This window comes from Alnus glutinosa, chromosome 8, assembly GCF_958979055.1.
Source record: "Alnus glutinosa chromosome 8, dhAlnGlut1.1, whole genome shotgun sequence".
In the NCBI taxonomy this organism is placed as follows: domain Eukaryota; kingdom Viridiplantae; phylum Streptophyta; class Magnoliopsida; order Fagales; family Betulaceae; genus Alnus; species Alnus glutinosa.
In genome coordinates, this window is record NC_084893.1 from 2,670,109 (window position 1) to 2,686,565 (window position 16,457).

The following is a 16,457-nucleotide window of genomic DNA, read 5'->3' on the forward strand; positions in this document are numbered from 1 at the left end:
CCCACGGCGTATGTGTTCCAATCGTTGACGGCGAAACGTACTACAAGAAGTTAACCGATATAGTTGAGGTCGAGTATTCTAATAGAACTAAGTACGTCTTATTCAAGTACAATTGGGCGGACACCACGAGGGACAGGGGATACAAGATAGACGACTATGGCCTAGTGTTTGTCAACGTCAATCACTTTGTCCACAGGGGAGAGCTGATTACTGATAAGCCTTACGTGCTGACATCTCAGGCTGACAAAGTATTTTACGTCAAAGATGAAAGGAACCCAGATTGGGTTTGTGCCGTGAGAACTAAACCTAGGAACGTGTACGACGTTGGTCTTGGTGAAGGGAGTCATGGTGCAGTTGCAACCTATCACGAGTGCGAGCTGCTCGTATTAACCAGTGGTAACCTCCATGATCCGAATGATGACTTTGAGCACGATAGGCCCGATATAGATCCGATTGAAGCGCGTGTGGATGCATAAATATTATTTGCTGGTACAATTCACTTAAATTCTATTACATCATTTGTAACATATAGTAATTAATAGGGATAATTACACTTAACCTCCCTGATTTATCCACGGTGTGGCGATTTACCTCCCAATGTACCAAAATTGGTACATGACCCCTCCGAACTTGCCAACGTGTGGCAAAATCAACATTCCGTCCAATCGATCGTTCGTTTGGACGAAAAGTCGGTCACGTGCAAGTCACGTGACTTGGGGAGGGTCTCTGTCTTAAACGGTCACGTGACTTGCACGAGACCGATTTTCCGTCCAAACGAACGGTCGATTGGATGGAAGGTTGATTTTGCCACACGTTGGCAAGTTCGGGGGGGGTCATGTACCAATTTTGGTACATTGAGGGGTAAATCGCCACACCGTGGATAAATCAGGGGGGTTAAGTGTAATTATCCCATAAGTGCATTTGACCAAAATGAATAAATCTCATTGTCTAATTTGCATGTTCTTTATTAATATTTGAATTTCGATAATTGTACGCATTTACGTGTTTATTTCGTTGCCTAATGTTTTTCGCAGGTTTCAATGGAACAAAGACCTCCTCCTTGTGCGCACAAGGCACCACTCATGCTCGTGCCGTCCACGTCCACGTCCGCGCCACACCACACAGAAGGCGCTTATAGACCATTACTGCCAGGTACGACATGGTTCTAGGCAGAGTCCGGACACGGCGGCTTCGTTGGTTATTCTTCTTTGCCATCTTCTATGCTGCCGACGCTGTCACAGTTAGTGTGACGACCCGTTTTTTTTTTTTTTTTTGTACAAAAGATTTATAAAACATTAAGGAGTCATCACAGTGGCACGACTACATGTCGCTCAGCCAACATACGTACACGCTCCATACCATGTACTTGATATTCAGAGTATTATCTAGAAGCGGAATAATTGTAACATAACAACCATAACGGAAAGCACATCTAAAATTAACTAGTGGTCCATACAAAAGAGCTATATCTGTCTAACAGTTTAAGGTTTACATTTACCCATTGATACAAAAGAATGGCTACACAAAAGAATATGTGACACCTACGTCACTAGCCATATACAAAATACCCCAAAAGAGTGAACTCCATAGTCCAACTCAGTACGACTGTCGCGGAGTGCTTCAATCGTAGTATCCCAAATACGCAGCTACAGGGTCTTCCTCAAAGTCAGGTGTACCTGCAGTCACAGGAACTACATCTATACGGTTGTGGGGGTTTGCCACATCCGTATAGGTGGAATTATGAGCCCACAATCTTAGCATAAATAAATATACTAAGACCTCAGAGGTATACCATTCACTGAGTTTTCACAAAGAACCAACTTTTCCTTTTTAGTCATGCGTACACTATAACAGCTACCAATTTTATAAACTTCTGTTTTGAAAATCCCCATAGCTGATATAGCATACACCGACTAATAGAAAACAATTTTTACCTGATTCCGGCTAATATAGCCAGAATTCGAGATAAATGCTGAAATCCGGACAGTTTCGTCGGAATCTGGGATAGCCGGATTCCGGCGAAAGTGGCCGGATTCCGGCAGTTTCGCCGGAATCCGGCACAAAAGGCCGGATCTGCCCAGAGAGGCCGGATCCCGGCAGGCTGGCCGGATCTGGCCAGATCCGTCCGGCCAGCCGGCCGTTCTGGCCAGGGCCGGCCGGGATCCGGCCACTTTGGCCAGGGCCGGCCGGGATCCGGCCTTTCTGGCCAGATCCGGTCAGATGGCCGGAATCCGGCCGGTCTGCCGGATTCCGGTCAGATTGGTCGCCGGAATCTGGCTGACCGGAATCCGGCGAAGGTGGCCGGATTCCGGCGACATTAACCGGATGTTGTCGGTTTCCGAAACCGACAATATTTCGATGGTGGTCGGCTGCTTGAACGTGAAGGTCAACTGTGCCGTTTAAAATAAATCGACTGCGTCTAGCGTCTTCGGAAAACGATTTACGCTTTTTAAAAGCGTAAATCATTTTCCGAAATTTACTAAGCATTTTTGGTCAAACAGAAATCATTTTTCGGTTGACTATTATTTTCGCCCCTACCAAACACCGGAAAATGCCGAAATCATTTTCCAGAAATCATTTTACGCCGAAACAAACAGAGCATTAGTGTTTTGCATGTCTTTCAGAGAAAATAACGTTTTATTGTGGTTTGACAAAGGAAAGAATGACAGCTTTTTACACGTGTACGTTAAGGTGCAAATGAGATTTTTTTAGACCTAGAGAAGTCGTGAGGTGCAGGCCATGTAGATTATTGAGAAGAGACACGATTTTTCTTGGGCTCTAGAAGCATCGAATATAAGAGCCGGACACATATGTGGAAAGAACTAAGGAGGCAGCAAAGCACCGACTTGTCACATTTTTGTTCACGTGAACGTGAACTGGTGGCTGCATTAATAGTGAGGTTGCTTGACACGTCTTTCTCCAGGAAACCAAGCTCCATAATAGACCAAACACAAGACACATCTCTCCAAAATTGGCAAGCACTCACACGCACACTTGGCAGCAGCATAAACACCAGCCCAAGAAGTGAGCTGGACAACATTTAACGCAGGGGCACTTTCCAAGCAGGTGCTCGCGGGTCTCTCCATAACTAGCCTGCACCGACTCATGTCTTTCCATAATAGGCAGCTTTGATTAATTCCTTCCATAATAAGAGAGCCGACACATCCTCTTCAACCTGGAGCCTTGCGTGTGGGAGAGAGATACACGGACAAAATCTTCTCAAGCAGCTAGACAACACCGAATTAAGCACAAGCACCTGGCAGCAACTCTCAACATACATTTGATTCTTTCCATAACTGTCCCATGCACAAGAGCACCGAACTGGAACGTGTATATCACAGGTGGACAAAGTGAGAAGCACCTAAAACCATGTAAGACCGAATGTCTTCTTTCCTTAAGGAGCAGACCCGAACCCATGCAAAGCTGGCAGCACATGTTTCTTTCCTCAACAGGGACTGAACCACATGCACGATATTCTTGATCTCCAGCATGTTATTTCCATATTTGACCAAGAGAAGACTTTATTTCCTTGACCCAAAAGATAGATTTCTTTCTACTCCAAGCAGGACACGGACACACTTTGACCTACACTTACCATTATAAATAGGTCCTTCATTCTTCTCTTGTTAAGGTGTGAGGCTAGAGCAAAATTTTTGGTGTCTTCTTGTAAGTTCTTTTAATTTTTAATGTTTTCAATTCAAGTTAGTATGTTATTTTTAGCCATGAGAGGCTAAACCCTCAACTAAAGTTGAGGATGAAGCCTCACTTATGATTAGTAACAATATTCTCATGTGATGTAATATTTTCCAATTTTAATGAGTTTGATTTTCAATTGTTTTACTTCAATTTAATTTTGTAGAATGATTATTGGATATCTTTTGTGATTCAAGGATACATTTGATGATTTAGGATAGTTCCATAGAATTGATTGTGCTTGGTTTTCTTTGTTTAAAAAAATTGGATATCCCTTGTGATTTATTCTACGGATACAATTGATGTTTTAATTTAAATTGGATATCTTGCTGTGATTTACGGATACACTTGATGATTTAATTTAAATTGGATTTCTTTTGTGATTTGTGTAAAGAATTGCTACATGTGATGGTTTTAATTAATTATTTGAAGCAAAAGTAAAACATACTTAAGATTTTATTGTGAGAACTTTGGAAAATATTATTGATCATGAGAATATGTTGCTATGAGTTTGTGAGTGCGGATTCCGATACCTTAGTGCTCTTTTTATTTGATTATATTCACTATAGTTAATTTTGTTTATGCTTTTGATTTTTATTCACAAAAAAAAATCTCTTAATTTTTGGAACTAGGTTAGGATTTGATTAATTTAGTCATAAATTTGTTTTCAAAAATACAATTCCCTATGGGATCGACCTCGCACTTGCAAAACTCTTTATTGCAAATGATTCGTGCACTTGCAAGTACATTTAAAATTCACATCATGCTACTAATATTATGGTTTAATATTTCTAAGTTTTGCGTGCGATAACTAATATATATATATATATATATATTGACAACATACAGGAGAGGATGACACAGAGTATACTGAATGACCTTGCCGCTACGCAAAGCGTGACACTAGATGTGGTGCGTTGGGCACCGAATGACGCGTACAAAGAAGCGCTTGGGAAACCTGAATACACGGGGAGGGTTCGGCAAGTTGGGTCGAACGTTTGTCCTGTACGAGGGACGTCCTATTCATACCGCACTCGTTCACAGGCAGGACCATCCCAGTGTACATCTCAAAGCTGCTCCATACACGAGAATAGGATTGCCGCGATGGAGATATTGTTATGAGTTCAGACCGATAGGAATGAGGACTTGGAGCAGCGTATGAGGCACTTCAAGGCCATTCCTGCCTCCATGGGAGCACTACATACGAGCCTTGTTGGTCAGCAATCTCCACCTCCAAACAGAGGTGGTACATCGTCGGTAGGTAGTGCATCTGCAGGTATGTTTACAATTGTGTAAACTCTCTATTTGCCCAATGCTACGCACTGGATATCCATATAGATTAATTTTTTAATGTTTTTATTATTTGCAGGTAATACGACGACGATTGGGCCGCTGCCGCCCTAGGGTCCGATGTCGCCCCTTAGACTGTAGTATTCGCTATCGCCACTGGGCCAGCACTCTCCCATTGGGACACCTTCGCTTGCTACACCGTCCCTTGCGCAGCAGTCGCCCGTTGGTGAGTCAACGTAAGGTACGAGAAATTGTGATCTCCAAAATCGACGACGTGAAGAATTGTAGAGTTTTTTGTAGTGTTGTTTTGTTAATAACAATAACGTTTATTTATAAATAATTTATTGTTGTTTTGATTCGTCATCTTCCTTGTGATGTGTTGCCTTGTGCTTCGTCATCTTCCTTGACATTCGTGATGAGTACCAAATATTGTGTATTTGGACCCCTTAATTTACATTAGTTAAACCTTTAGCTTTGTTATTTTCTAATGCTTTGGTTAGTTTTAGTGTTTTTATATTTTGTAGGACAATAAGAGAGAAATGATACAATTCAAGCAAAATACAAGGAAATTCGGATGCAGCAGACCACTACATTTAGACTGATCATAACAGGACCAAACGATATCCGTTTTGGGAGTTTCTTAGGTCTAAATTGAAGTTCAAGATGTCAGCTTTCCAACGCAACAAGTTTCAGCCAATTTGGAGATGCGTGGAAAAAAGATATGGCTGTTTGAATTTCAGTCGTCGGATCATCCCGAAAATCCGGAACCATCTCTCTTATTATTTTTCTTTTGCCTCATTCCTTGTCTCCCCAAAGCTAGAGCCAATACATGATTTTCTCCACATTCTCAGCCATTTAATCACCTTTTTTTCCCCACTCAACATAAAATACCATCTTTCCATAAAACACTCACCACTCATTCCATAAAACACTCACCACTCATTCCATAAAACACTCATCACTCATCTCTCCACTCATACATAAAATAACACCCACTCACCCATTCCACACAAACCACTTGGCTATAAAAGGAGACCAAGGCTGAAAATCAAAAGGAGGAGGAGGAGGCATGAGCCTCTTTGTACATAACTTCTTACTTCTCTTCTTCTTGTAGCTTATTTCTTTCCTTTTGCAACTCTTTGATTTTTATGCTTTTAATTTAATGTTTTAAGTTGTAGTTATTTTATCATGTGTAGCTAATATTTTCGTTTGGGGTTGAGGATGAAACCTCACCATTGAAGAGAAACCGAGTTTCTTGCTTGTTCATGCTATTTGAGTTTATGGGTTTGATTTCTCATTGTTCTACTTCGATTTTTATGAGATGAAGTTTTGATATCTCTTGTGGTTTCCGGATACAAGTGATGATGTGGAATAAGTCTCATTAAAATTGATTGCTTGGTGTTTGATCTATCAAAACATTGGATATTCATTGTGCGTCGTTCGACTAATACATTGTTTTATCGGTTTGAATGATGATATCCATTGTGATTGAATGATACATTGGATGTTTTGATTTCAATTGGTACTCTTTGTGATTTGTGCTATGAACGGAATCATTGAATATTTCAAATTATTTTTGAAGCAATGTAGAGCATACCTAAGATTTGTATGTGACAACCTCAAAATATGTGTGATGAGCATGAGATTAGGTTATTGTGATTTGGTGAGTGTGGATTCCGAAACCCTAGACCCCTTTATCTTCATTATTTTTGTTCATGTTTTCTTTTATAAAAAAAAACCCCTAAATTTGGAACTAGGTTAAAATATGATTAGTTTGAATAGAGATTAATTTTCGCAACACAATTCTCTGTGGGATCGACCTCGCACTTGCATAACACTATATTGCAAAATGATTCGTGCACTTGCGAGTACTATTTTAAAACACATCAAGTTTTTGGCGCTGTTGCCGGGGAATTGTTTGTTTGTGGAAATTGATTTTTGTTTGAATTGATTTTATTTTTCTACTAGTTTAGGTAGATTTTCGTTTTCTTTTTCTTCTTCCAATTTTTGTTTCTTTTTATTTTTATTTGTTTTTGTTTTATTGTCTAACACAAAAAAAAAAAAAAAAGAGCAAGGTTTTCTGTTTTATTGTTAGTTCAGGTTGTGCGGAATTTTGCGAAGTCGATCGATCGAACCAACACTGGAGGTGTTACCTGGAATAGTTCAGTAGCAGAAATTCTTGCCAAAAAATTATTTTTTGGTCCAAATTTGTAAGTTTTAATTCTTGCCTTTCTGGTGTCTTTGGTTGTTTTATGCATTCGTGTTAGTCTTCAATTTTTTTTTTTATTTATTTATTTTGTTTGTGCTATTTTTTTTTTTCTTTTAATCTTCAAAAAAAAAAGAAAGTATATTTTGCTAGTGTGGTCTTACGGCGCTATCTAAGTGTCGAGGCAAGTTCTGGCTAGGAAAGTCTTGAGATTTAAGTGTGTCCGGTGTGACCCCCCTCACTTTCCTGGGAACGAACCTGGGTTCTTAGAGAATTCTGTCTGCCCCACTTGCAATTTCTTTAAAAAATAAATAAATAAATAAAAAAGGGTTCATATTTTTGGTAGGAAGTGATTGTAAAACATGAATTATCAACCCACATGAACCATGTTCCTATTGCTCTGATCCTTATCATAGTGATAGTAATTGTCCCTCCTGGGGACAGTTCTATAATTTTTCACCTGAGCAATTGAACACAAACTCCTCCAGCCCGGGATTCGATTCAAATCCCAATTTTTACAACCCGGACTGGAGCGACCATTCTGATTTCTCGTGGCAAGCTCAAGCCATGGGAAATTGTGCTCCCCAATTTCAGGAACTGCACTATCCTGATTATCCACAGTTTGATAACCAATCTTCCCATCCTTCATCCTACGTTTATCCAGCCTCTTCTTCACAGTCATCATTAGAAGACACTCTCAAGGCCTTCATGCAGTTTACAAGCCAAACCATTAATGAAATAAAGAATGCCACCTTGGAAAACACTCAGGCGATTGCCAGGATAGAAGGACAGTTCGAATATCTGGTTGCTGAGTTTAACAGACTGGAGGAAGAAGAGCTTCAAATTCAGCTGATGGCTCAAGGGCACTACATGATTGATGAGGATGATGCTAGCCATTCTGATCATGAGCATGTCCCTGCCATCACTTTATTGGAGAATGAAGAAACTGTGGATAGCATCAGAGGGGAAGGAAGAGAGGAGCACCCGGAGCAAGCAGCGCCCCCGCCCAATCCAAATACATCCAATGACAAGGAAATGAGTACTGAAGCTCATTCCTTCATCACCATCCCTCTTGAGACATTTCATGAGCCCCAAGCTTTAATTCTTACATGTCTCAAAGAGCCATCTTATGCCAAAACTGTCAAGGATCTATGCACACAACCGCGCAAATCTAGGAACCATCGTCCTACAAAGATCCTTCGAAGCAAGCAAGTTAGCTACATAAGATGGCGAAACATTTCTCTCGAGGGACATCAATTCTTTAAGAAGAAAGGGTGGAAGGGATTGGTTGGACATCCACATGATCGGGGAAGGCGCTGTAAATTTTCTTTTACCTTTTTGCACAGTTGTTTTTTTTTATTATTATTTTTGTTAAATATTTTGTTTCTGTTTTACCTTATTTTGTTGTCTGTTTTTGTTTGTTAGTTTATTTTTAATTTTTCAAAAAAAAAAAAAAATTGGTTCATATCTTTGGTGGGATAACTTCTTGCTATAGGGTGTAAGTGAAGCATGGATTCTTATTTTGATAATTATTGTGATTCTTCTGTACAACATGTTTCACCTAGTGGTAGGACACTTGCTCCAACCAACTACCCTTACAGTTTCAACCCACATGAACCATGGAAAGCTTGCTAAATGAGAACATGGAAGCCTCGAAGGAGAGGAAGGTGGGGAATGTGAAGAAAGCAAAGAAGGCGAGGCAAGCAATCCGGAAAGGATATGAGTGCGGTACTCATATCGTAGTGCTCTCTCTCTTCTGTCATAGATCGCCATCACCGGATTGAGGATAGATGTGAGGAGTGTCCAGGTTGACAAGACGGAAGAGAAGGTCTTGCATGATCAAGAATAATCTTGCTTCTGGATAGTATGATCAAGAATAGTCTTGCTTCGTTGTTTGTGAATCTGGTTGTGATGCTGCATTTTTTCCAACTTTAAACTTTGAAATTGGTTATGAACTACATCTTCCCTTCCAGGAAGCGATGATGAGTTCAGATTAGAAGAAAGATTTGGCTCTCGAAGTGTGAAGGGTTGAGAGCTCATAGGTGTGCTTTGCAAGAGAGAAGACGAGTGAATTTATAGAGAAAATTTGAGAGGGGACGGTGCAAGTGGTGCCGACAGTGAATCGTAATATCTCCATCCCTTTCTTGGAACGCTCATCCAGCTCATTCTCGGGATGCCCCTCTACGACTGCTAGTTGCGGAAAGTGCGGCGATGAATCCGGAAAAGTCATTGGGTAAATTCGGAATTCGAGAAGGTGAAAAGGGTGAAAACTTGAAAAAGAAGAGAACTCGTGATTCGAGGGCGGCTGTCTACTAGTGATAGTGGAGGCTGCGCTCAGAAAGAAGAGAACTCGTGATTCGTGGGCGGCTGTCTACTAGTGATAGTGGAGGCTGCGCTCAGAATGACGTTGATTAGACCGCGTCTCGCCCACTGATTAAGTTCTCTTTCCTTCCCTTCAAATCTTTCGAATCACCGCTTCATTTCTATCTTTCTCTCCTTCAGATTCTTTGAGGGATATCATCGTTTCCTAAGTTTTCCAGAAAAATGGCTTCTTCCTCTTCCCAAAATAATCTTGATCTGAATGCTACGCCAGTAGTACAACCCGAAATTTGGCGTCCATTATTCTTAACGCAAAAAGGTCCTCTCATGACCAATGACTCTGTGATGCTGAATGATGCAGCAGCTGCATCCGTGGCTCAAGGCATCATAACTCCTCGAGATGATAAGTTGTTGGCGGATAGGACTGATGCTCAAGCCATCAATGACTCTTTGGCTTTCAGTATTCAGAGTGCTTCTTCAGTTACAAACATGGCTCGACGTCTGCAAGTTCGAGGGAATGAAGTTCAAGCGCTAAAAGCTCAAATTTTGGCTTTGCAGCTAATGTACATGGACTTTAGGCGTAGGAATCGGGTCCTACAGCAAGAAAATAAAAAGCTGAAGAAGGTGGTAGATTCGTATGCGAAAGACTTGGAAAAGAGGTATGCTGAGTTGGAGCAGAATACCAATCGTCTGCAAGAACAACACCAGGACCTCTTGCGTGTAGTCCAAAACCTCAGGGTTTTCCGCCCAGAAACTTAGTCAGGTATAAGCATACCGAATACTCTGGGGATGTTGCAGGAAAGGTCCGATTCGCAAGTTTATGTTTTCTTAGAAGTACTTCGTTTTGTAAGACAATAATTATATTTTTATTTTTATTTTTATTTTTATTTTTATTTTTATTTTTATTTTTATTTTTATTTTTATTTTTATTTTTATTTTTATTTTTTTTATTTTTTATTTATTTATGGACTGTAATAAAAATAATAAAAAAAAAATGGCGCTACGAAGATCCTTCGAAGCAAGCAAGTTGGCCACCTGAGAAGGCGACACATTCTTCCAGAGGGATATCAGATTCTAAAGAAGAAAGTGTGACGACCCGTTTTTTTTTTTTTTTTTAAAAAACGTACAAACGGATCTTCACAGTGGCACAACTATGTGTCGCTCAGCCAACATAACGTACACGTTCCATACATGTACCTGATAATCAGAGTTACATTTAACAGCGGAACATAGTAATCAATGTGCAGCGAAACACATATCATAAGCGGAAGTACATCTAATACACAACTGTTAATTACATCAAGAGCCATTTACACATCTATCTATTTAAGGCTTATATAACATATTATACTAATTACATTCTAAAATATAGGCTCAACAAATACATGTGCCATATAGGACACGAGCCATGGATAAAATACCCAAAATGCGGACTACCCATGAGTCCGTGACTTATGACTATCGCGATATGCTCCAATCATAGTATCTCACACGCTAGGTGGACGAGTCAATATCTATATCCGCAAAACCTGCAACCAAAGTATCAATGTCTGCACGGTTGCGGGGGTTGCCGCATCCGTACAGGTGGAATTATGAGCCCACCGCCTTAGCATAAATAATTACACTAAGACCTCAGAGGTATACTATTCACTGAGTTTTCGCAAAGAACCAACTTTTCATTTTTAGTCGTGCGAACACTATAACAGCTACCAATTTTATAAACTTTTGTTTGAAAACCCCCATAGCTGATATAGCAAACACCGACTAATAGAAAACATTTAAATACTGTGGGTAGCTAGTATCATACGAAAAAGATTCGTTATAGAACACAATGACATTTAATCATGCAACCATCCGATACCAATATAAATAAATTCTTTTTCTATCAAGACTTTTATGCATACTAATACGTCTAGCAAAACTACATTTAAATCATGCATCCATCCGACACCAATATACATAAATTCTTTTTCTATCAAGACTTTTATGCATACTAATACGTCTAGCAAAACTACGTTTAAATCATGCAACCATCCGATACCAATATACATAAATTCTTTTTCTATCAAGACTTTTATGCATACTAATACGTCTAGCAAAACTACAATATACTTATCATGAAAACATCACACAATTTAAACAATGCTATGCATGCTCATGATAGTCTTTTTGTTCATTATGAGCCTCACGCTCTCTTCATTATTATGAGCCTCACGCTCTCTTCTTTATTATGAGCCTCACGCTCTCTTCATTATTATGAGCCTCACGCTCTCTTCATTATTATGAGCCTCACGCTCTCTTCTTTATTATGAGCCTCACGCTCTCTTCTTTATTATGAGCCTCACGCTCTCTTCTTTATTATGGGTCTCATGCTTTATGCTTTACAATTCTAACTCTATACTCCTATTCTTTGCAAATCATGCTCTCTTCAAATACAATGAACCAATCATCATGAAGTTTTCTTTATTTTTCTTTGCATAATTGCAGTACATATTCAGACACTTTAAATCAATTCAAACATTTCATTTATGTATCATTTCATAACATCATTGATATTTCAACATAATTGAAACTACTTAAAACATTCAAAGCATACATGTTAACATATCGTCGGTTCAATAGAAAATCATCTATCATTTGCATTTTTATAAAATACGAAAATATATTTTCTCAGTGAGTAGAATACTCACCTGGCTGCGCGGATATTAAGCACTAGGTCTCCTAGACACCACCATACAATGCATTACTGTAAAAACAATACATTGCACATTATTGACAACTTCTAATATAAGACTCACATATAGCTCTTAAATTGCTCAAGAGCTAATCCATGGAAAACCCATAATATTTTAAGGGTTCCAAAATATTTTCCCATAGTCCTAAACACTAGCTAAACTCAATTAACACTAACCCAAAGTATTCACTAAGGGTTAAATATTAAAATCACCATTTAATTATTTACCTATAACATTAATTGCTAACCCGTAATTAATTCCACTAACCCATACATTATTTTCACTAACACTTTTATAATAATATTTGCCCTAAAATTATATTAACTAATCTCTAGATTATTTCTCACTAACATTTTCTCCATATCATTAACTCTAATATTATGTTCATAGATCTTTCTACATCAATTACTAACATATTAACATAATTTAACTATCTAAATTTTAATCACTTAAAACTCCTAAATTAATTTAACCCATCAAATTAGAGTTTCTAATCTTAAACCCAAAATTATAAAACACTACCCCAAACACAATATTATTAACCCAATAGCATTTACTAAGGGTTAATCACATAAAAACACCACTAGAATTAAATACCCGAAAGTTAGGCTTTAGGGAACTCACCAAAATTTCACCAAACCAAAACTCATGGTTTGGGTAGCCTCAAACAAGTTCCAAGTAATCCATTACCTAAAGAAAACACCACATTAAACTCACATTTTAAGATTTTAACCCAAAAATCTCAAGAACACGAGTTTAGTGTTTTACCTCAAAATGATCGGTAGAAACGTAGATCGGGCTTCGTAGATCACGTTACCGAAGTCGGATCGAAGATCGGACCGTTGGATCTTCGCAGATCAAGGATTTTCTATAAAATCCATAAGAGAAAAAAATAAGGAGGAGAGGCACCGCCTCTCCGAAAGAAATAGAAAAGGCCAAATGGCCTTTTCCTCGGAAAACAAGGCGCAGTGCGCCTTGTTCATTTTATTTTTTTTTTGTCTGGAAGGGCCAAGTGGCCCTTCCTTTAAGTGAAGGTGGGGCGCAGGTGGCGCCCCACACTTCATATATATATATATATATATATATATATATATATATATATATATATATATATTTTAATTTTACTTTTAATTTTTTTTTTCTTTTTCTTTTCTTATTTAATTTTATTAATTAATTTCTTTTATGTTTATTTTCATTTCTAATTTATTTTCGATTATTTCAATTTTCTATTTTATTTAGACTTTAAAAATATCACTTTTTACATTTTAATAATACTAAAATTATTTTAACTATTCCTTTACTCAAATTTTATACTCTAAATATTAAATAATGTCTCGGACATTACAGAAAGGGTGGAAGGGATTGGTTGGACATCCACATGATCGGGGAAGGCGTTGTAAATTTTCTCTTACCTTTTTGTACAGTTGATTTCTTTCATTTTTATTTCTTTTCATTTTATTTTCGTTTCTGACAGCAACTAACATTTTGATGTTTGTGTCTATGAGAAATGTTGCTGTTAGTTTTTGTTGACAGGTGTTTTGGTGTTTAAGTTTGGGGGACGCCTTGACCTTTCACACCTCGATGTTTCCGTGTTTCTGGTAATGTATTTCTACACTACACATTGCGGACAATGTGTAATTCAAGTTTGGGGGTATGGAAAAGCACTCTGTCCATTTGTTTGTTTGTTTATTTCATTTGTTTGTTTGTTTAAATTTTCTGTTTGTTTAAGTTTCCATTTGTGTGTTTGTTTAATTTTTCTAATTGTTTTAAGTTATTTTTAGTTGTCTTTTTGTTCTTAAAATGTTTTAATTAAAAAAAAAAAATTATGTTGTCAAGTTTGAGTTAAGCCATAGCTGTGGTTTGCATTTCATCGGCTTGCTTAAGTTTTTGAACACATCATGTCTTTAGGAATCTGAGTCTTTTGACTTATTTTTGGGCTAGTAAGATTTCACTTGAGTTGAACTATCACGAGCACGTTAGCATGTAATTTGTGGGGTATGAATTTGTGCTTAATTGTGTATTTTGAGAGTTGTTGGATGACTTATTGATAAATAACCTTGGCTTGCAAGATATATATATATTTAAAAAAAAAAAAAAAAAAAAAAGATCATTTTGAGTTTTTCACTGAGTAACCGGGCCTCTTGCCTCACTAAGCATTGAGTGTTCGCGTCAAAAGGTGAGAATTTCAATTTGGTTAATTGTATGGCTAGTTTGGCTTCGTAGCCTTTTTGACTTGAGTAATTAAGCCCTTAGGGATGTTTCTACATCTAGTGCCCTAAGACCATTTGGTTTGGGAGCCACTAGCCCAACACTCGTTACATGGGTCAATTAGAAAGCTTAAGGGAGCCGAGCATTGCACAGCCAACATATTAAAAAAAAAAAAAAACAAAAAAAAAAAAAAACAAAAAATATATATATATAAATAAAATAAAATAATTTGCATATCTTGCCTTGGTTGTTTCATTTGATAGGGATTCCAATGATTTTTGAAGTACTTATCTTGAGATTAAAATGAAACCTCATAATTGCATGTTGATTTCACTCTACACTTTTGAGGAAATGTGATGTCTTAACTGTCCATTTATGAGTGATTTGATGATTGGATCCCCTGTTGATGTTTATGATGGGGTTTGTCTTTTTAAGCATGCCAATGACGTATGAACCATGGTCTGGGTAAAACTTTTTCTCGTTGACAACGTAGTGTTTGAATGTTTGTGGGTATCATTTCTGGCAAACCCTCACGAGACTTCACTCGTCCACTAGGGAGTCCTAGGGGTTTAAAAGGCTTGTTGCATATGCTAAATGCAATCGTGTCTCCCACGAAAGAGGATTTATGTTTCATGCTTTGATTTTGTTTTTCATTTTGTTTTGCTAAGGGACTAGCAAAATGTAAGTTTGGGGGTATTTGATGAGTACCAAATATTGTGTATTTGGACCCCTTAATTTACATTAGTTAAACCTTTAGCTTTGTTATTTTCTAATACTTTGGTTAGTTTTAGTGTTTTTATATTTTGTAGGACAATAAGAGAGAAATGATACAATTCAAGCAAAATACAAGGAAATTCGGATGCAGCAGACCACTACATTTAGACTGATCATAACAGGACCAAACGATATCCGTTTTGGGAGTTTCTTAGGTCTAAATTGAAGTTCAAGATGTCAGCTTTCCAACGCAACAAGTTTCAGCCAATTTGGAGATGCGTGGAAAAAAGATATGGCTGTTTGAATTTCAGTCGTCGGATCATCCCGAAAATCCGGAACCATCTCTCTTATTATTTTTCTTTTGCCTCATTCCTTGTCTCCCCAAAGCTAGAGCCAATACATGATTTTCTCCACATTCTCAGCCACTTAATCACCTTTTTTTCCCCACTCAACATAAAATACCATCTTTCCATAAAACACTCACCACTCATTCCATAAAACACTCACCACTCATTCCATAAAACACTCATCACTCATCTCTCCACTCATACATAAAATAACACCCACTCACCCATTCCACACAAACCACTTGGCTATAAAAGGAGACCAAGGCTGAAAATCAAAAGGAGGAGGAGGAGGCATGAGCCTCTTTGTACATAACTTCTTACTTCTCTTCTTCTTGTAGCTTATTTCTTTCCTTTTGCAACTCTTTGATTTTTATGCTTTTAATTTAATGTTTTAAGTTGTAGTTATTTTATCATGTGTAGCTAATATTTTCGTTTGGGGTTGAGGATGAAACCTCACCATTGAAGAGAAACCGAGTTTCTTGCTTGTTCATGCTATTTGAGTTTATGGGTTTGATTTCTCATTGTTCTACTTCGATTTTTATGAGATGATGTTTTGATATCTCTTGTGGTTTCCGGATACAAGTGATGATGTGGAATAAGTCTCATTAAAATTGATTGATTGGTGTTTGATCTATCAAAACATTGGATATTCATTGTGCGTCGTTCGACTAATACATTGTTTTATCGGTTTGAATGATGATATCCATTGTGATTGAATGATACATTGGATGTTTTGATTTCAATTGGTACTCTTTGTGATTTGTGCTATGAACGGAATCATTGAATATTTCAAATTATTTTTGAAGCAATGTAGAGCATACCTAAGATTTGTATATGACAACCTCAAAATATGTGTGATGAGCATGAGATTAGGTTATTGTGATTTGGTGAGTGTGGATTCCGAAACCCTAGACCCCTTTATCTTCATTATTTTTGTTCATGTTT

General features: G+C 37.9%; 1 long non-coding RNA gene across 2 annotated transcripts; it reads right to left on the minus strand.

Annotated features, from left to right (window-relative positions):
* Positions 1–1,417: 1,417 nt before the first annotated feature.
* On the minus strand, positions 1,418–13,204 carry LOC133874588 (uncharacterized). Of its 2 annotated transcripts, none has more exons than XR_009901328.1 (4): positions 13,012–13,204; positions 12,868–12,933; positions 12,199–12,254; positions 1,418–1,697 (listed from the first exon to the last, which is right to left on the minus strand). It is a non-coding gene; the product is annotated as an uncharacterized LOC133874588 (long non-coding RNA). The 2 variants fall into 2 exon arrangements; XR_009901327.1 differs by lacking the exon at positions 1,418–1,697 and adding an exon at positions 10,665–11,058.
* Between the last annotated feature and the right edge of the window lie 3,253 nt (positions 13,205–16,457).